The sequence below is a fragment of the Corvus cornix genome, chromosome 3 (genome assembly GCF_000738735.6).
Source record: "Corvus cornix cornix isolate S_Up_H32 chromosome 3, ASM73873v5, whole genome shotgun sequence".
NCBI lineage: Eukaryota > Metazoa > Chordata > Aves > Passeriformes > Corvidae > Corvus > Corvus cornix.
The window spans coordinates 86,499,191-86,517,039 of record NC_047056.1 but is presented as its reverse complement, the minus strand read 5'-3'; the positions used below and the strand labels follow the sequence as shown (position 1 = coordinate 86,517,039).

The 17,849-nt window shown below is 40.0% G+C and overlaps 1 protein-coding gene and 1 long non-coding RNA gene across 12 annotated transcripts in view; one reads left to right on the top strand and one right to left on the bottom strand.

Moving 5' to 3' along the window:
- LOC104693225 overlaps nucleotides 1-14,780 on the bottom strand; it is a 61,244-nt gene extending 46,464 nt beyond the window's left edge. The window contains exon 1 of the long non-coding RNA XR_005604224.1: nucleotides 14,699-14,780. This is a non-coding gene — a long non-coding RNA (uncharacterized LOC104693225). The remainder of the gene's footprint in view (nucleotides 1-14,698) is intronic.
- A 360-nt stretch (nucleotides 14,781-15,140) lies between these two features.
- Nucleotides 15,141-17,849, top strand: part of ADGRB3 (adhesion G protein-coupled receptor B3) — a 448,905-nt gene continuing 446,196 nt past the window's right edge. For 8 of the 11 annotated variants that reach the window (XM_010405738.3, XM_010405732.3, XM_010405697.3 and 5 more), the window contains exon 1: nucleotides 15,141-15,228. The gene's annotated coding sequence lies outside the window, so the exon portion shown is untranslated. Of the gene's footprint in view, nucleotides 15,229-15,390; nucleotides 15,476-16,256; nucleotides 16,697-16,731; nucleotides 16,829-17,849 lie in introns of those variants that run through there. The other 3 variants (XM_010405662.3, XM_010405680.3, XM_010405670.2) reach the window with 3 other exon arrangements.

Sequence of the window (17,849 nt, the reverse complement as noted above, 5' to 3'; positions counted from 1 at the left end):
CCTGTGTCCAGAAATACAACAGGAAGAAAAATCCATATGAACATTTTAAAAAATATGTTTTCATAAGAGACATGGTTTCTATATTAAAACCACAGAGGTAGTAGGACTTTAGTGCTAAAGTTCAACTTCATAATTAATGCCAGTTGGTAATTCACAAGACGTGCCACCTACATCCTTATTTCTAAGTTCTCAGTAGCAGTTACTACATTAAAATTAATTGCTCAATGGAGTTTTGCATAATAAAGATCAGATTGAAGAAAATGTGTATATTCAGAATCATAAAGAGTTAATTAATCAATAAGCAATTTAGACAAGTACTCATTATTGTATCACAAACCAAACCTTTTAAACAAACAAAAAAATGAACATAGAGCAAAGTTCTATCAGTTACATTTAAACTGTGAAGATTATTACTAATTATTAAATATATAGTTAGCAAGTCAGACCTTTGCTGACTGTGCCCCTTGTTCTGCTCTCAAGTGGACATTTCCAGCTGTGGCCACGTATGTGAGTGCAGAGTTTTATTATATCTCATGTCTATTTTTAAATTTTGTTCTAGCATGGTAAAAATCGCTTCTATACCACTTCTTAAGTTTTAACAAGACATGTCCCTGGCCTCCAAGGGTTCATAGCTTTAAAGAAACTTGTTAAGACATGTTGGAAGACAGTAACTCAAGAAAGGAGACAAAGGCAGAATAGCACTGCATTAACGAAGACAAGCAGAGAGGAGAACCCAGAATATCATCTCTGTTTTTAACAGAATATCAATAAAAACCCCCCCCAACATTGACTCCTGCAAGTCTTTCTACAGCAATAGTTGGTACGGTGGGTATCAGAACCCTTCATATGAATGGGTATGTGAATTCCTGACTTTAAGTGTGCCACATACCTCCTGAATTCAGGAATGTTTGTCAAGATTCACTTTAAATCATAAGAACTCCTCCTCCCAAACATGTAATTAGTGGTAAGTTATCCACACTTTTGATTTTTGGTTATTTACAAGCAGGACTGTAGTGGCAGTTTCCAGGCATGGAGGATCCCAGAGCACAGACTGGAATTCCCTTTGCTGTTCCAAGCCTGTGGCTGATGGCAGCTACGTACAGGCTGGTGGTTTTCAGCCATGCACAATTGCTGTGCTGGAGGAGGGGAGCTGCAAGCACTGCAGCAACACAGAGATCCTGCGTGAGCCTCAGCACTCCTCTGCATTTCTGCCAGGCATGAAGCTGGCATGCAACCCCCTGCCTGCATCCATCTGCTTCCTGGGGGCAGGAGGAGTCCGAACACAGCCTGCCCTCAGACATGCAGACAGCATCTCGCAGGAGGGCATGAGAGTGACCCCACTGCTGCAGTGATGCCCTAGTCCAACTTGGTGTGGGGCCACTTGAGAACCCAAGAGATACAGGGTAGAAAGTGAAGATGGAAACAGGGTCAGAAAAATTATGCTGCTAAAAGGAAAAGACATGGAGACAGATGTGGACATTCTTATGATGGCTTACGAGGAGTTGGGAGGATATGTCCTCAGCCCCAGACTGAAAGGACTGGATCTTGCATCAGAGACATTCCTCCATGGGTTCAAAGGCACAACTCAAGTATGTCTTATTACAAATGGCAGGTCTCTAGAAGAGAAATTTTATAAAAGTTCTGACTTCCATTCAAATTAGACACAAAAACAGATTCAGGGAAGGCGATACCCAAAGAAACTGGGAAGTCAAACAAAGAATTAACTTTACCAGCCCACTATAAGAGATAGCAGGAATAAGGTTTATCTCGCATAACCTCAGACATATCAGAACAGGGAATAGAGCAACTATCTAACTTACTTCTAGGATCCACAGCAAGATTAAATGAAAAACATTATAAAATCACCTGTTTCCGTTTGTTGACCACACTAGGAGAATAAGCAGCCCAGATATACACATATACATTTAAGATGTCATCCATCTATCCACATTTTAGCAGTGCAGTCTGTCCAAAATTGGGTAGAGGGATTACAACACATCTTCCATTGATGGGCCAGTCTTCTGAGGAATGCTGGGGAGAAAGGGACTGAGAAATGCTTCCATCTTGTAGGAACAGTCAAGGAAGGACTTGTTCTTCACTGTCAGATATTTTTGGTAACTTAAGAAAATTGCTGTTTAAATAAACAATATCCTTGAACTTTTATCTGTATTTTCACATAGCTGAAACAATACTGTTCTAATCTAATTCAAAGAGCAATAATAGATTGTAAAATTAGAATATGGAAAATATTCTAACAGTGTAGATGCTTAGAGGAAGCCAGTAGCACAGGAGTAAGGGAAGCAAGAGAAGAAATACTGAATGCACAGAAGAGAAGAAAGACATAGAAATACATGGTTGAGAGAGAAAAATGAGTGCAAGAATTATATAAGAAAAAAATTAGGCAAGGCTGTGTAAATGGGATGAAAGTATTGTATTAAATATACAAAGAGAGAAGAAGCCAGTGGAAGCATATAAAAGACAGGAAGAAAAGAGATTATAACAGCTTTTTGTCAGTATATTTGAATATCATGTTTCAGTAGTTTCATCATTAAATATTTCTCAGTCTCTTTCTCTCACATATTTAAAATGGGTATAAAATAGAAATGTGTTCATATCTAAGCATTTTACAGAAAACAGGCTACAGATTTTTTTAACCCTGTGTCACATTTGAACATACAGCTTAGCATAGTGTTTGAAACTATCTCCATTTTTTGGCTTTCTTTCTGCAAGGTAACCTACTTATTTTTAAAAGCCTGGTATTTAATACACAAAATATAAAATCTAAAAAATATAATACTAATAAGCAAAAATAAAGTTTATGAATAATCACATTATAAATACCTTTACCAAGACCAAACATATTTTGAAGCTGAGTTGCTCTGCGTGAAGGTCATACCCTCTAAAATTAATGAAATGTACAGTTAAGCCAGTTTTAAGGAACCTATACTGAGCCATCCATTCAGGATTTGTTTCAAGCACATAAACGACTTTATCAATTATGACTCTCAGGACCAGAATCCATACTGATTAATTCAGCATAGATCTGCCGACTTCAGTGACACTACTTACATTTACTGTGATAACAGTCAGCAATGTTCATCAAGAACAGAACAATAAATCATTCACCAGAAATCTTTAGTTATATCACTTCAATAAAAGGTCCAGGATTCACTGATTAACAACTGTGAAATAATAGATTGAAGTGTGCATACAGGAAGGGAGAAAGGCAAAAGAGAGAAAGAAAGGAAGAAATAGAGGGGGAAAATATTTCAGTGCAATGAGACACTATTGGCAGGAGAGGACCAAGAGCATTGCCAGAATTTATGAAAGACAAAAACCTATGGCTCTTAGCAGCAGGTCTAATACATTTGGTGTAGATGCTCTATACTGTGTTGGGGTTAATTCCCTTTATTTATTTGCCCTTTTTGATTCAGTGGTAGATAGCTATATAAATTAGTACATCTCTGTAATTTCCTTCCACTCACTCACCCATAGTTATTCATCTTTAAAAACAGCAATAAAACCCCACCCTCCAAATACTCTTTTCTTGTGCCTGATAATTTGGGAACGACTTTTCTTGAAATCTCTCATATTTTGTATAGTGTAGTCAAAATGTGTCTCTTCAGAATGATGACAGCCACCTGCATCTCCTAACAGTAATACCCCACACTGTCACAGAATATTTTGCTCTTTGGTAATATAAATGTGTTCCTCTCCTCTCACTCTTCTTGAGCCCAGAGTACATATTGAGAGCATGATTCTATACTCACGTATGTTTTACACTGATACAAGGCCATTGATATGAGCTGAGCTACTGCCGACATACAACTCTCTAACTCAGGTTTTACATTTCTTTAGAATATTAAGTAAACTCAGCTATTTCTCTAAAACTCCGTGCCAGAAGACTAATACAATGACCTGAAACACATATTTAAACACATCCAAAAAACTGCATTTCTTAAAATTTGAATGATACATTCACATGTATCATTCCCAAGCAGTTGAGCTTCACAGCACCTCCTTGCAGAACTGTGGGCCACGAACCCCATACTGACAGTCATATGAGAAGTCCTTGCCATGTCAGTAAGCAGCATTTGACATTCATGCCTTCAGCTGTTACTGTGTGATGTTTCCTCTTTTTCAGGTATTTTAATATTTTTTTACAATATGATGTCAGAAGTGTGTCTGACATATACATAAACTTTTAAACAAACTGCTTCAATTAAACAATTTACTCTGGATGCTGACCATGCAGCCAAGGAAGAGATTTGGTCAAGAGAGCGTATTTTTTTTCTTCTCCCAAGAACTCTCTTCCAAAACTATAAAGTATGTAATTTATTCCCAATTTGAAAACATTTGTTTTGCTTAAGCTAAGCCTTGCCCATTCAATCAAATTTTAGATACTGGACAATTTTAGAATAGGACATAGCTTCTTCCTCCTTTAAGACATGGGGAATTGCAGATAATGATATGCTGTGTTTACAAAACTAATGGTGTTTAGATAGAGAAAAAAGACCTCAAGAATGTCCTCCCTGGGTCTCAGCTTGATCTGAATCTGGACTATATCCTCAAATTTTTAAATGTGAGCACTCACTTTAAATGTGAGCACTCAGCCAATGTTTTAAAACTGAAATAGAAGTCCTGACATTTTGAACAATAATGTTCAGAGCTTGATTCCAAGTTTCAACCAATTCCAACCAACCAATCTGCACCTCTGAAAATCTACCTCTCTGTCAGTATTAAAATATCCAAAAAGAGTGAAGATGAAAACAGTCATACTAGCCCAAATTAGTTTTATCCAGCCCCCCATTCTGTTTCAGAATCAACTATAAATGCTGAAGGAGGAGCAAGATTCTCCCCTAATACATTCCCAACTTCTAATTTTTTTCAGCATGGGGGAATTCCTGAAGTAATTGATAATTTTGCACACTTACTGACAACCCCCTCACCACCACCATCACTGGATTTCTCTTTCATATGATTGTCCAGTTTGCCCCTGAGTCCATGAAAATTTATATTTTATTTATTTTTTATCATCTACAACATCCTTTGGCAAGGAGTTTCAAAGGTCAGTTACTTGTTGCATGAGAATCACCTCTTCTGTTTTGAGCATGAATCCTTCCAGCTTTTATGATGCCTGCTGTTCCTTTTGCTAGATAGTGAATGATCAGTCCCCAGCCTGTTTCTCCTTGACAATCTTGACCCTGTAGTACCACAGTCTCATAACAAGTCCTTTTTTCCTACCCAGGGTGAAGCTTCCTGATTAACTCAGCTAATCCTTGAATGGCCTTTCCATGGAAATCTTGGGTATTTGAGAAAACACCATCAGTAAACACTCATCATATTAATTTACGTTTTATAAAAATGTATGTGTTTGGATCGAACAAGCATGCAGGGGAGGAGGACTATGCTGAGACTTCAATTCCTGTTCCTTAGCATGGAATTTGGAAGCCTGAGCTAGGATGCACCTTTTTGCTACACTAAGTTTCTTGGGAAGAGCTATATGCCTCAGGAAGACACCATTCTTAGTGAGGGGCAACTTAAAGCCCCAGATAACTGGGGATGCTGCTACAAAGGATCTGCTTGAAACCTCCCAAAAATTCATTTCAAACTACCAGTTCCGGATGCTCAGGATACACAGTTATGAACCCTCCCCTCCCCTCCCTTCAAATTCACGGAAATTTTATTTTAAAGAGATGGGCAGGCCATACTTTGTCAGCGGCAGTAAAGCAGTAAGGGTGCCACCACACCCTTTGCACTTCCCCTCACTAGAACCAGAGACGTAAGAGACTAAAGAGGCACTTGGATTTGGATCCTAATTTAGAAAATTCTCTCCGTGTTTTGTGCTGAATAAACACTGTGGACTGGGTATTCCTGTATGAGGCCTAAGAGGAATAACAAAAACTGTTGTTAGCCTTAAAGAAATGCTGCTATCCTTTTTGCTGGCTTAGAAAGTTATAAGAAGGAAAAAATTCACGTTTCAAATGCTCAAAAAAGGAATTTGAACCCAAGTCTTCCACTAAGAACTTATTTAAACAAAATTCTATATGGGTATCTTGATCAACATCTTAAAACAGATCACAACTGAAGGAACAAGCAGCATAATTTGTGCAGTTCTGTGCTAGGTCTGGTTGGGGTAGAATTAATTTTCTTCTTAGGAGTAAAGTGTTCAGCTGTGTTTTGGATTTGTGCTTTAAACAGTGCTGATAACACAGATATGTTTTCATTACTGATGGGCAGTGCTTGCACACAGCAAAGGCCTTTTCTGCTCCTCACCCCACTCCATCAGAAAGGAGGCTGGGGGTGCTCAAGGAGCTGAGGGGACACTTCTGGAACAGCTGACCCCAACTGACCAAAGGGACATTCCATACCATATGGTATCGTGCTCAGTAAATAACATTGGGGCAAGTAGGAGAAAGGGGAAACATTTGAAGTGACGGCATTTATCTTTCCAAACAACCATTACACCTAATGGAGCCCTGCTTTGCTGGATGTGGCTGAACACCTGCCTGCCCATGGCAAGTAGTGAATGAATTCTTGGTTTTGCTTTCCTTGCACGCACAGACTTTGCTTTATCTATTAAGCCATCATTATCTCAACCCATGGGCTTTCTCACTTTTACTCTTCTGATTCTTTCCCCAACATGACTGAGGCTGGAGTGAGTGAGTGGTTATGTGGGGCTTAGCAGCCGGCTGGGGTTAAACTACAACCATTTGAAACACTAAACTCTTACAGCAGAAAGTTAAACTCCAGACAGGTTTATCAGTCCTTCATTTTCACTAATGCAAGAAAAAACTCAACACAAGACATCATCTTTTAACACTGCTCTTTGTGATTAGTGATGTTAATGACACACAAAGTACATAAAATCACTCTTCTCTAGACTATATAAGCAAAATGAAGGGCATTAAAGATGGATTCAGTATTAACACTGAATTTTGTTCCTTTTAGTAGAACAAGCCAAAATGACACAGGGTTTGTGGGTTTTTCTGTATTTATCACAGTTCAATTTGATTAATGACTAGGCAATATTTTAGAGCACATTAATAACATCAGAGATGAAAGCGCATTTTTAAAATATTTGTACTCCTCCCAGTATAAAGAGGATTTCAGTGCATTTAGATAATTAACATGAAAACTGTGGCCTTATTTTTATTTTCATCTTTGCATAAATATTCTCCAGTTAATTTTTTGAAGTTTATTATACAGCCCACATGTAGGGACTGCAATGAGTTTCTCAGAACTTTATAGTCATACACCAGTACAAACAGTTAGAATCTCACCACCAGACTATGTGCATACATGAAATAGCAACAAGTTTGTTATCAAATGACAGCAATTATATATGCAAGACATAACATATTGAAAATATTGATTTCATAGTTTGAAAGGCTAGAATTTTTTTCCAAACACCTAATAAACAGAGGCAAAGAACACCAAGTCATCTGAAAGTGCTACTTGTAGAAGAAGTATACAAATACCTCTGAGTATCCATTTAAAATGCAACCAAAGAAGCACAAATCCAGGAAATGTGCCATAGAATGACATCTGGTAAAAATAAAGAACTTCAAGTGTTTATGCAAAATTACAAATTAAAAGCAAAATAAGTGAAATAGAAGGCTTTCCAGTAGAAGAAGGCTTTATGTTATTGTCACAATGGAAGTGTAGTAACATAAGAAAATTACGGGATAAATATTTAAACAAATAATTTTTAAAGAACCTACAATGCTTTGTAAACTCCCCCAGAATAACAGAATGAATCAGTTCTGTGAGGACTTTTGCTTTGTACGTAAAAGATTCAATAAAGAGTGTGAAAAATCCTCTAAGTGAAGAGGGCTGTACTTGAGAATGGAAACCCAGGGCACAGAAGGACACATGTCGAAAAATGCAAGTCAAAACTAAGATACTAGGGGTGCAGCACAGAAAAAGAAAAAAAAAGCAAGACTATGCAACAAAACAGGATAATAATAAATTTTATTCAACCCAATTAGAAACAAAACAGATGTGTAAACGGGAAAGATTAAAAATACAGTTTCTCAGAACTATAGGAAGTTAGTTCTTGAAACAGCACATAATAGAAAGAAAACTATTCTGAGAAATGAATGTCACCTTGAAAGACATTAACACAGCCTTAAATCAATGAGCTCAGCTTGATAAACAGGACACTCTTATTAAAACAGTTTGGACATATTTTTATACTTCAATCACAATAAGCAGAAAGAAGTCAAGGATTAAGAATATCCAAACTAATATGTAAAGTGGTCATAAAATAATGAGGTTAAATGCATCTAACAAGACATAAGATATATAAAAAATGCCACAACACTACCCTTTGGACAGAGGCCTTCAATAGGATGCATGTTAGCTGAAATGTGGCATTTGTGTTCCTTCCAAAACCAATAATATTTCCATTGATAAATGCACAGATGGGGGAGGGGAGGAGATAAACAAGAAAGGTAAGTTGCAAACCAGTGGAGTGAAATGAAAAGGATTTGAGATGCTACTTGAGCAGGGAATTGTCATAATCTGAAAAGGCAGCTTTCAGGAAATGAGGGAAATGATTATAGACTGTAATGGCAAAGAGGTAAAAAGGAAAAAAGTGGATAGCAAAGGTAACTCATAAAAGCATACAGTTAAAAATATAAAAACAAATTAAAAGAGCCCCCTTACATATATCAAAAACAAGAAAGTGTTTTAAGAGTTACTATGTCTTCTGGGAATTTCAGAGAATAAAGACAGCAATTAAGGAGGAGAAGGACGTGTCTAGGAACACAGAAGAATTATTTGCATCAGTCTTCACAATAGAGGATGTTAGACAGATATCTACTCTTGGGTAATAAAAATTAGGTACTATCAGATGAAGAGGTGCTGGAACAAATCAATCATTTGAAAAGCAGAAAGCCATCAAGACTGAAAATCCTGAACAAGCAGTTGAGCTATGCAATCTCTAATTGAAAAACAACTCCTTTACTGGAAGGTTAGAGAACAGCAAATGTTTCACACATATCATAAAAGGAGTTTAGAATGATTCAGGGAATCAAAGATTCATAAATCTTACATCTGTACCTAGAAAATTTAAAAAAAAAATAAGAAAACACTCACAAGACCATGAGATGATAGATCTGTGCAAAGGAAGATGATACCTCACTCATCTGCTAGAACGTTTTCAACACATCAGTAAACTACTGAAGTGGTCAAAGGAGAACCAATACACATAATTCATTTAAACTTGCTTGAGAAAGTTTCTCACAGGAGACTGATAAAAAGAACAGACATGGACAGCAAACTGAAAACCTCTGTTCAGTGTAGCAGCTCTCAGAAGAAGGAAGATAATAAAATGAATCAAGAAGAGATGATAAAGAAAAACAATGTTATAAAAATGAGAGGTGCAGCCTGATCTGAACTGCTGTCTGCAGTGCTGTTTCTACATCTTAGAAAGGTATCAGAAAACTATGGGGTGTTTAAGAGAAAAGTGACAAGAATTATGGAAACAGGGTTTTGTGGAAACAGATTGGAATATCTTAAAAGGATATTAAATAGATGCATGGCAAAAATATGTGACATAACTGCTAGAAGTAAGCCAGAATCTCACTTCTCCCTGCCTTAATACAAGAATATAGAGACACATAATCAAAAGGTAGCAAATTTAACAGAACATCAGTTTTCACTTAGTATTTATGCTGTGGGACTCATCATTTGATAATGTTGAGATAGAAAAAAATATAATACTGAAAACAATTAGGTGCTTACGTGCAAAACAAGAATGTATGGAGTTAAACTAGCTAAACAAGTATTGCAGGGGAACTTAAACATATTTGGAGACTTAAATAGATCTCTGCATACTGGAGACTAGGTGAGATTTTTTTAAGTCAGATTGTCAAAAAGCGTTGTGTTCTGAGTTTTCTGCACCTTCCTCAGGAGTCTTGAAGAGCCACCATCAGTGGCAGGATGCTGTACAGGCCTTACATGCGATTCAGACCCCTTCTGCCCATACTCTTAGTGTCACCTATTGCATGAATTTCACTGCTTCTAGCCCAATTATTGAATTTATTGGATTGAATGACAACGTCAAAATACTTAAAGCTAGTAGTAGAATTTAAAATTACTTGTTAAAACCTTTGCTGAAGAAGTCACACAAAGAACGAGAACAAACAAGCAAAAAAATCACTGACTTTTCAACTTGAAAACTGTCAACCAACCAAAGGTTTGATTGCATTTGGAAGGTGCCATTATTGATGAAAAAATCAACTTCCCAGAAGTAAATTAGTATTTTTGCTGAAATTTTTCAATTTCAAAATAGAACTTTTTATTCACTTATGCCCCCAGCTATGCTACATATTCTTGAGCACCATCTACTGGTGCTGCATTACTAATTAGCTATTTATCAATAAATGAATCATTTCTCTAATAAAATTGATTAGAATCATATAATCTTTCAAAGTATATTTAAAATTGAAAAGGCAGAACATAATCCATTATTTATTAAATTAATCTTCCATCTAAACAACAGAGAGAAAACTAATACTGGTGAAATTCACTTAGAATCTGAAATTAATAGAGAAATGTGCTGTTTCTTAATGGTTCGTAACCTCCTGGACCAGAAGACATGTACAAATCCATCAACTTATTTCCAATTTACACTTGCTCTCAACCTGTTAGAACAACAAAATATTTTTCTTCTCTTCATATTCAGGTATTTAGTGACTTTTATAATATCTGTAATATGGCCAGCATCATGCATTTTATTTCTCTGCTTCACACTAAATTAAATAATATGTCTCTTGAAATGGTCACACCTGCTTTGGATTTAACATTTTCCTGGACTTGGAGCAGGGAAATACAGCTTGGTATTCTGCAGAAGTATATGTAATGCAGAGTAGAAAGTAGAAAGTCTATTCTTGCCGAAGGGGATTTTGAAGGGCCTTGCATATCTGAGAAAAGTGGGATGTGGGAAACAGACCAGTAGCAGTTCTACATAAGCCAAAAGGCTCAGTGAAACTATCCTTCAACTCTTACCTGTAAATTCAGTCTATAACAAGTTTCCTTTCTTGTGTACATAGAAGGACACATCTAAGAGTAACTCTGGGATCAGTTAAACACGATGATGATGATGATGATTAATAATAATAATAATTAAGAATAAAGTCTTTCTTGAAAACAATTCTAAGATCTTTTTTTAAAATGTGTGCCTTCAATATTGGAGACAGACTGTCTTATTTTCCCAAAGGAGTGACACTGCAGGCTGCAACAGTGACCTTTACTTGAAAAGAGTCCCCCTAAAGGTAACTGGTGATTGATCAAGAGAACAGTCCATTCTCCAAAGCCACTTGCTTTAAACTGTGGCCTTCCTTTCCAAATCTGCACCAAAACCTGTCAGTGATCACTTCAATTCCAACTGTGTTGAATTTTGTGCTATGTTCACTAAAATCTGGACTGAAATCCTCTAGCTGGTGTCACCAAGATACCAAAGATCTTGAAGTGCTTCTGCAGATTTGGGGGGAAAAAAGCAACTAAACAAGCCCTTTAATTTATTCCGTCCAACATATTAAATTGGGTAAGCCTCATTTTTCTCATTAATACAGAAATTACTTAAAAACATTACTTTCCTCCCTCTTTCCTAGTTTGGATCAAGTCCAACCTTGCTGAAACAATTGCATTGAGTCTAGAAAGCAGCACTATAAATTTAGCATTCACGATGTTGTGCCTATCCCTACAACACTACTACTGAGCGACATAACACTTCTTTCAGTGCCTTGATACTTTCTTTGTAGTACAGATGGCACCACGTGTACCATGCAGGGCTGAAAGCCCTCCCATGAAACAGTGTGGGATTGCATTAATACATTATTCCTAGGTTTTAACAGAGGTACTCAAACAAGATTGATCTACTCAATATTTCCAATTATGTGCATAGGTTCACTTTATCCCTGCCCTTCAGACTGCAGCTTAGGAATAAATGCACACACAAAATAGGGCCATTCCAAACACAAGTGATCAAGTGAGCACGCCCAAATTAAACAAACATATTGTCACATTTCTACTTATTTCTATTTTGAAGACTTAAACACATCCTGATTCTCACTTCTAGACTATCAAAATACGAGGTTTTTCTTTTATCTAAAATGCTGCATGACACCTACCTGGCAAATAAAATTATTCTCAAATTGGCCTCAATTCAAGTAGAAAGACACCTGCAAGTGGATTGTAGATACCTGTGTACTCAGAAAAATGGTAAGGCTTATTTTAGTTCCAGTCATTAAAACCTGAATTGTTCCAGTCGAATTGCAGCAAATCTTGTAAAGAAATCTTCAGAATTCTCTGTGCTGCCATCCCATCTCTACCCTGTCCCATTGCTTCCCACCCCTCTGCTCCTCAGCTGTCACAGTCAACCTAAGCATGACTTGTGCAATGTCCACCCTTTCCTTCAGTTTGTGGACAAGAGGTTAAGGAGTATTCCCTCTCAGATTCCTCTCCAGCATTGCCATGTCTTCACAAAATCTAAAAATTCAAGTTAACCAGTGGCTTGGAACACCTAGGAGATGTCTAAAGACAAGTGCTTACATACATTGTGTATTCATTATTTTTTCATTTCCACTCACAATTAAAGGAGCTATAACTTGCTAAGGCCATAGAAAACAGGTAAAAGAGTTCATTCAAGTTGTCTCATGACTTACCTTAGAGTTCTTCGGTTAATGTAAAGGAAATTAAAAAGATTTTAAAATACTGCATTGTAGGTACACCTTTGGCTTGTTCTACTCATATCACCCTGTCAATGAACCAAACTTCCCTTGAAGTATTTTAAGCACCATGATGATCACCCACAGATAGTATGGAATGTCACCAAATGTGAGAGAATACGATTATCTCTAAGCCAGTAACAGTTCCGTTTTCATTGCATTGCAATTTTGCTGGGCATAGATCCTGCACATCTCTCACATTTTCCTTGGTTTGGGTAGATATTTTTTGTTTTATTTTGACAACAGGGATATAAAGTATTTATGAGTGTAAAAGCTAGCAGGGATGTGGTTTACAGCTTATACCTATGGAAAATACAGTAAAAAGCTATAACCGTGTTTTGGTTTACTGTGGTCAAAAGTGGTTTGTGACCAGCAATACCTCTGATCAGAATTTGTGCAGCGTGTAATTGTAATCATAAAAGCTCTGTATTACTGGAATTCAAACCTTGCAGGAGCTAGAACAGGACTATAGGGGAGAAAACTGTTTGCTTTAAGGACTGATTGGTTTGGATGTTGCCCAGAAATTTAAATTTTCATTTAATCGGGGTGGGAGGTCGTGTTGGAAACCACACAGCCATGTTTAATATGAACTTTGAAGGCATGGAGGGGCTGTATTGCCCCACGACCTCAGCAGGGCCTTGTACTGTCTGCAGAATGGCAGCAGTGGGAGCGCACGGCAGCCAGGCTGAGAGCTGCTGACTGACAGCAGCATTTATTAAAATGTCATCTCCTAATTTTCACACTGGATATCTGTTGTCGTGCAGGCTGCCCCGATATCTCACGCCAGCGGGAAGAGCCAGAGGACAACCCAACCCGCCCTGGGGAGCAGGAGTGACACAGCGGGAGGGGAGGGAGAAAAAGCATACCCAACCATACCCAGCTGTAGCAAAATTTAAAACAAAAAATAAAAAGAAAAAGGGGGGGTGCCTTGCTTGTGGCAAAGCTTTCATGAACCTCCCCCGTCTGACCCCACCCGCTGCTGACGGTGCCGCTTCAGCCGCTGTCGCCTCGCAAACTCCGCTCTCAGCCGGGGCAGCGTCGCTCCCGCAGTGGGCACCGCGCCGGCTGAGCCCCATCAGGTCTCCATCCTTCCCCGTGCGAAGGCGGCAGCCGCCGGCAGCCGAGGGAATGGATGCGGCCGCGCTCGGGCACAGCCTTATCTCTGGCAGGGACCAAACACGGCGTTAATTGCAGCCGCGCTGAGAAAATTGCTATTGTTTCTAGTCAGAGGCGGGCGGCAGTTTGAGAGGGTTTATCCGGGAGCCCCGTATCAGTTAATCTGCATCGCGGGGCCGAGCCGACAGCTCCTAGGGCTGCGGCGAGGGGGAGGTTGCGCTTTAGAACAAAAAACAAGAGGAAGGAGATCAAGTGCGAGCTTCCCGCCCCGGCGTCCCCGTTTCCCTCGCTCCTCGCCCGCGGGTTTTTCTGACGCCGGGGCGCAGCCGGCCCCAGCGCTGGGAACGGCGGCCAGGAAAACCTCCCGGGCGCAGCGAGCGGCGTTTCTGGGACGCGCTGGGCGCCGAGCCGCCGTAGCGCGCGCACCGCACCGCGGGCGCGCCTGCCGGCGCCGGGGGGCGCCGCGCACACGCGCGGAGCGGGGCCCAGGCGCGCGCGCGCAGACGCCCCCCTCCCAGCGGGCGGCCGGGGGCGCGCGGGGTTGGGCGCGCGCGGGGGCGCGCACATGCGCGCACTCGCGGCGCGGCTCCCACGGAGGCGGGCGGGCTCCGCGCGCGCGGGCGCGCAGGCGGGCGCGCGCGCACGCACAGCCAGAGCCACACGCAGCGGCACAGACGCGCTCCCGCTCCCGCCGTACTCCCTGCGCGCCCGGCGTTCGCACCGCTCCCCGACATCGGCAGCCAAGGACCCCCCCGCCGCTGTCCGGCCATTAGTGCCTGAGGGGGGAGGAGGAGGGAGGAAGGAGGAATAAGTCTATTAGTAACAACAACAACAACAAAACCCACCAACAAATCCGCACTAGCGCCTTAGTCCTTCTCTCAGACCGTCGACTGCCTGGCCTCGCCGTGCATCGGGCTGCTGTGCCGAGACTTTGTTTCCAAGTAAAAAAAAAAAAAAAAAAAAGCCAACCAAAAAAAAAAAAAACCGAAACAACCTTCGCTTGCTCAGCCACTTCCATTTTTTTCCCCCTGCAGTCTCGCTGGTTTGAGGTGGTTGTTTTTTTGGTTTTTTTTTTTTCCTGTTTTGCTTTTGGGGTTTTTTCTGTTTTCTTTCCCTTCATGTGGTTGGATTTGGTGGATCCGGAGCCAAAGCTGATTTTTTTCCCTCGGTGGGGTGTGCTTGTGGCGTGCGGGGGTTTTCTCGCTGCGTTTTTTATCTTCTGCTGCTTTTTAAAATCTTGGTTTTGAACCTGAGCCGGGAAAAATGGGAAACAGTGCTTCCGTCAGAAGGGGAATCTCTCCATCACTGTTGTTGGGACGTGTGCCTGTGGTGCTAGTGTTCTAGAGAAATAGCCTGACAGCTTTCGGAGTGGAAGGTAAGGGTGCCCGGGGCATTTCCATTTCCCGTTTCCAGGGATTACGACTGGAGAGCTTTTAGCTTGGGATTCCGGGGAGGAGGCGGCGGAGGAGGGGGACAGGCTGTTGCTGAAGGATAGAGAGACAGCACATACGAAATGATCTCCGCATTTACTTCAGCGCTGCAGTTTAAAAGTTAGAGAAGTCCGTCTTGCGAAAGGTCTGCTTCCCTGAGAGTAATTTCCAGCGAGACCGAGAAAACCTGAGGTTTGTGCACGATTGGGGTAATTTGTATGGGGGGTGGGGGGAATTGTTAGGTTAATAGGAAGTTAAAATAAGAGAAGTCAGTGGGTCTTCTGCTGGGGGAAAAAAAAATAAATGGAGTGATGGCGCCGTCTATGTTCGGCTAAACTACAGTGTCACCTAGAAAATCAGTTCGGGGAATATCCAAACTAAATGCCCGTTTCTTTTCGGCAGAAGAGTATTCTCTCCCTTCCCAAATGGGGAACCTTAAGCCTCTGTGGCCATTCTTTAACTCCCTCCTTCATGGAAAAGAAAGATCTTTTTAATGTGAGTGTCTTTATCCTTTCAGCGAGCAGGTTCACTCTACATCTAGCAATGCTGCAAACTAACTGAATGCTGCCGGCACACTCAAGTCGTGTGTGTGTGCATGTGTGCGTGTGTAATGCACACAGGGAGAGAGGGATTAAGACAGTGCTCTTTTTCAATAGCCTTGCATGAACAAATGCACAACTAAAATGAGGGCTATTTGATTGCATTTCTTCATAGAAAACAGCCTGACACTGCAGAGGTCTTTATTTTTCTAGTGCAGATATTACATAGAAGGGAAAAAGTCAGAGGCTTTTTTTCCTTTTCAAACAGAAAAGCAAATAAGCTCCCTTTCTACTTTCCAGATTATAAAATTAATCCTTTTTCATGGGTGGAATTCTTAATTTAGACACTTATTGTCACATTGGCTTTCAACGCCTACACCATCCTGAATAACACTGCGCAGAACTGCATTGCCTGCAAAGTGCTTCAGCAAAGGGGAAATTGTTTCCAGAATTCCCAATAAGTTTCTCTTTTTTAAAACCTTAAGTGCTGTACTAGCCCTGTTTGGAGAAGGAGAACCATTTTATTCATTGAGACGGATGCTCAGAAAGGAGAAAATCTGACCATGTGGATAGACCCAGCAGCAGCTCTGCTTTTTTTTTTTTTTAAACCTCTGCTATAAAGAGGGTTAGAGTTGGTGCTGCTTTTTGCCCATTTCAGGATTCAGAATTTGCATTATAATCTAGGAGATACGGAAATCTCTTCAAGGGAGCTTAATCCAGTGACTTGCTGTGTGTTATGCAATGGGAACCAGAAGATGCCTTGCTGTTTGGTGAGGAGATGAAAAGCTAGGCAAAGACACACATCAAAACTCAGTAACGGTGCCTTACAGAGCAACAGTGGAAGAGACTGCAATCTAGAGAGTTTTGAAATTAGGTTGGTATCACTTCCTTCTGCTTGCATTTAAGAGCAGAAGGTGAAAAGCTACTCATTTGTAAGAGATAAGCAACTTTTCAAAGGTTAATGCTGAAAACCTTCAATCCGAAATTTTTGGATATCATTACAGAGGTAAATATAACTCAGGTTTGCTGTACTAACCTAGGCCACTGTTAAAAGAACAGAGCATGTGGAGACTGTGAGGGTTGGCAGGTGCAGTAAAACAGCTTTATTTGGAGATACTAGTGGAGAAAATGTATTATTTTCTTGCATTGTTCAAGTGCATGGCTGCAAAACACAGGAGCTAATCAGACAGTACAAGATATTCGTAATAAGAGGGCAAGTGCAGTCCAATAGGTGCAGAGATCCTGCTGTAGCACAGCCAGTTATATAGAGCTACTGATTGTAATACTAATTCTGTGATCCATTTTGTATATCCTTAGAGGCTGAAGCACATTGAAATTATTATCTTAAAAAGCTGGCATTTAGTGGTCATGTTAGACCAGCAGTAGTTTCATCCGTCTTTGTTTCTTTCTTCAGTAGTGTCAAAATTTTATTAATACATTAATCTCAGTATTTGCTGCCTTTTTAGAGACCTCTGTGTACCAGGCAGCCAGGGTGAAGACATGTAGACATATGGGAGATAATGTTCCATCTGTAACAAATAGTAATTGGTGCATTTTTAAATTATAGCTATAATAATTCAGTTATTTCTCAGACTTAAGAGAAAAATAATATGTAACAACAAATTCTACCAGCTTTCTTGTTCTATTCTGGTGGAATTCTGCATGTGCATATTGTATATGTACATACATAACTACAGCAGATGACTTATTTACTTTTTGAATAAATTAATAAATAAATTTCTCTTCTCTTCTTCTGTCAGGTAAGGCATATAGGTTTTTACTTAAGTTGAGCAGTCTAGTCCACGCCATGATGACTAAATCCTAGAGAGGAGAGGACATTCCTATTAATAATCTAATAGATGTTGAGTTTTAATTTGTCTGTGGAGGACGTGTCTGTGGCGATGGCCACGTGATGGCGCTGTGCACACAGCGGCAACCCCGGCCCTTGCGTTATAAAATAAAAATTACCTGCCCTTCTTTCTGAAAGGGGCTCTAACTGCAAGCTTGAAAACAGCTGGCTCGAAAAT